This window comes from Oncorhynchus mykiss, chromosome 2 (genome assembly GCF_013265735.2).
Source record: "Oncorhynchus mykiss isolate Arlee chromosome 2, USDA_OmykA_1.1, whole genome shotgun sequence".
Taxonomy (NCBI): Eukaryota; Metazoa; Chordata; class Actinopteri; order Salmoniformes; family Salmonidae; genus Oncorhynchus; species Oncorhynchus mykiss.
This window is the reverse complement of record NC_048566.1, coordinates 95,881,539-95,885,236: the sequence shown is the minus strand read 5'-3', so window position 1 is coordinate 95,885,236 and position 3,698 is coordinate 95,881,539. Positions and strand designations below refer to the sequence as shown.

The following is a 3,698-nucleotide window of genomic DNA, read 5'->3' as shown; positions in this document are numbered from 1 at the left end:
GGATAGGGAGAGTTGGGTCTCCAACATGGATAGGGAAAGTTAGGGTCTCCAACATGGATAGGGAGAGTTAGGGTCTCCAACATGGATAGGGAGAGTTGGAGACAGATAATAGAGATTACTGACCAACAAATAGAACATGTTGGGATATACAGTACTACTCATGATATTGTACGATTCAAAATTCATAACTTCAGACTTCTGTATATAGCTGTGCATAAAGATGTAGAGGTCTTGTATACAGCTGTATCTTTTTCAAGGTGCTGGATGTGGAACAATAGATACTATAAATACAGTATGATATAACTGTGTCAAAACTGTAGATGTTTCTCTTTTGCAGATGCTTTTGTGGAGAGCCTGCTGTGTAGCTGGCATCAACAGGAAGCTGTGTAGCTGGCATCAACAGGAAGCTGTTTAGCCACATCTCGCCTCAACACTTCTGTGGAGACGAGAGTTACGGTAAAAATGTTACAGATGATGATGGTTCCCACGCAGCCTTTCTCTTCTTCTGTCCATCTTCCAGCTGTTCCACCAACATGGTCAGAATGTAACACCTCTCCCAAGGAGAGATCACAGCGACCCCTTAGCTTCCTCATCTTCCAGCTGTTCCACCAACATGGTCAGAATGTAACACCTCTCCCAAGGAGAGATCACAGCATCCCCTTAGCTTCCTCATCTTCCAGCTGTTCCACCAACATGGTCAGAATGTAACACCTCTCCCAAGGAGAGATCACAGCATCCCCTTAGCTTCCTCATCTTCCAGCTGTTCCACCAACATGGTCAGAATGTAACACCTCTCCCAAGGAGAGATCACAGCATCCCCTTAGCTTCCTCATCTTCCAGCTGTTCCACCAACATGGTCAGAAGGTAACACCTCTCCCAAGGAGAGATCACAGCATCCCCTTAGCTTCCTCATCTTCCAGCTGTTCCACCAACATGATCAGAAGGTAACACCTCTCCAATGGAGAGATCACAGCGACCCCTTAACTTCCTCATTCCTGAGAGCAAGGAAACCCTTTTTGCCCAAGGCATTTCAATTTCACAGATTCTTTCAATTCCTGTTGTTAAGAATTCCAACTACATCTATCAACGTTTCATTATAAACCATTTCAGCAAATGAACGGTATAAATCTACCCTCGACCAAGTGCACATTTCACTAGGATTTATAAGGCTTTAATTACATGTGCAGTATATCTGTTGCTGACCCCTGAGGTTCATAAATTAACCGATAAACATTTCAGGAAAATTTTAACCAAATTCAGTACAGTTCAAATGTTCATTCTACTTCAACTTTTAATCAATTCCCTATTTCATTGAAATACATCATAAAAAGCATACAAGAAATAACTATTGTAACACAGGTCTTAATGCAAATTTAGGCTGTTGGTAGTCAGCGCTATAGACCAGTCTTATATTGTTTGATACAACTCGCAACAGATCGTCTGTGCGTCTCTCCAATTATGCAGCTTCTACTCATGTCTGTAGCCATGAAGTGCTTTGAAAGGCAGGTCATGGCTCATGTGACAAATACATTTATTTGATTTGATTCTTGGGTCTCACAGACACTAACCACAAGCTATTTCCTTTAGTTCTGCGCTGAATCACATAAGAAACGTTTCATGGGTTGTCTTCTTTTGGCATATAGCTAAAGGGAAACTGTAGTTGTTCAGTAATTTTTCTTCATTGTGAAAGCAGACAGGTGAGTCCGGGGCATTTTTTCTTTTGATGTAGCCTGATAAGACTCTGCTCACAGAACAAACCTTTTAACACAAAATTATTCTGTGAACACATTCTCACAAATGTGCACCTTCTATCATATTTTTTAACCAAACATTTCTATGTTTTTGGTTGCATTTAGTATGGAGGCGATACAAGAATGGGTCAAACAATCAAAGGGAATTGTGCCTAATGTGGCTTGTAGCTTCTGCCTTGTGGTCTTGGAGAAGATTCTGGAGCTGGAGGTTCGGTGTCCCTGCAATTATATATATAAAATGTTCTTTACGATTGCATTCTTTTTCATTCCTGCCCTTTTATCATTCTTGCTGATGCTACAAGTTCAAGTATCTAGGGTTAACATAGTAAAATGGAAGGCTTGCTTGTCAAGCCTCATCCCTTCGTTGGTGTGGTGGATCGTGCTGTTCTTTGATGGCAGATACGTTGCTTGTGCCATGACAAAATTAAATGAAACAGGGGTCATTCGTAATGAAGATTTTTCTGTGAAAATGTGTGAGGAAGCAGGGAAAGATCAACGTCAGGATTTCCTTTTTTGGGAAATCTGTTCTCAGGTGAGAAACCAGACCAGTCTTTTACATTAATGATATATGATTTTTGAAGAAAATAATTTAGAAATGCCTTATGAGTTTATTTTAATCTGGGATAAAAAATAAAAAAAAATTAAACACAAAGAGGACCCCAACACTTGGTTTGGTAAACAGCTGAGGGATGGAAGTGTGACCACTTTCAAATTCATAGACAGAGATAGAGATACAAAGACTGCTTGTCCATAAGATACATGGTTATAGTTTGATCCATGTTTTGAAGATGTTTGATTTAAAATGACATTATTTACAAACAATGTAGTAAAAAAAGGTGTATGGTTTTGGTTCTGATGGGGTAGGACAGTTGAATTAAACTCATGAGGCGTTTCTAAGTTGTATTCTTCAATAATACATTTCTCTATATGATTAATTTAAGTCCAAAAATGGATGTTCCAATCCCAGAGTGCCCCTTTAACATCTGGGAGGTGGAATTGTTGTTTCATGAGATTGTGCAGTGCATTGAAACAAACCTTTCAAAAACAACAGTGATGAAAAAGCTGTTGTTGTTGTATTGCATAAACTGATTCTGTTTTCTGTTTTTCTGTTTCTTCTTGTTTTAGGGCATTGGTATGGCTCTGCTCTTGGTCGCCTGTGGGGCAGTTATAGTATCCATATGCAACAACTACACCTGGGATTTAGAAGAAGTCAGTGATGACGTTACAGAAAGAAGAAGAGGCATCGGAAGCAGTGTAAGAACAGGAGGAGAAGCAGGACTAGGAGGAAGAGGTGGAGGAGGACTAGGAGGAAGAGGAGGAGAAGGGACAGAAGCAGCACAGGCATCAGAAGCAGGAGCAGGAGCAGGAGCAGGAGCAGGAGCAGGAGCAGGAGCAGGAGCAGGAGCAGGAGCAGGAGCAGCACAGGCATCAGAAGCAGGAGGAGGAGGAGCAGGAGGAGTACAGGCATTAGAAGCAGGAGAGGGAGGAGGAGCAGCAGAAGAAGCAGAAGCAGGAGGACGAGGAGGAGGAGGAGCAGGAGGAGTACAGGCATTAGAAGCTGGTGGAGGAGGAGGAGGAGCAGGAGGAGTACAGGCATTAGAAGCAGGAGGAGGAGGAGGAGGAGCAGGAGAAGGAGGAGTACAGGCATTAGAAGCAGGAGGAGGAGGAGCAGGAGGAGTACAGGCATTAGAAGCAGGAGGACGAGGAGGAGGAGCAGGAGCAGGAGCAGGAGGAGTACAGGCATTAGAAGCTGGTGGAGGAGGAGGAGGAGGAGGAGCAGGAGCAGGAGGAGTACAGGCATTAGAAGCAGGAGGAGGAGGAGGAGGAGCAGGAGTAGTACAGGCATTAGAAGCAGGAGGAGGAGGAGCAGGTGCAGAAGCAGTACAGGCATCAGGAGCAGGAGAAGGAGCAGGAGAATCAGAAGCAGAAGGAGCAGAAGGAAGAGGA

The 3,698-nt window shown here is 43.1% G+C and overlaps 1 long non-coding RNA gene across 1 annotated transcript; it reads left to right on the top strand.

Annotated features, from left to right (window-relative positions):
- The first annotated feature begins 1,557 nt into the window (after positions 1 to 1,557).
- Positions 1,558 to 3,106, top strand: LOC110533932. Its single transcript, XR_002475062.2, has 3 exons — positions 1,558 to 1,697; positions 1,857 to 2,283; positions 2,877 to 3,106. It is a non-coding gene; the product is annotated as an uncharacterized LOC110533932 (long non-coding RNA).
- Positions 3,107 to 3,698: the final 592 nt, after the last annotated feature.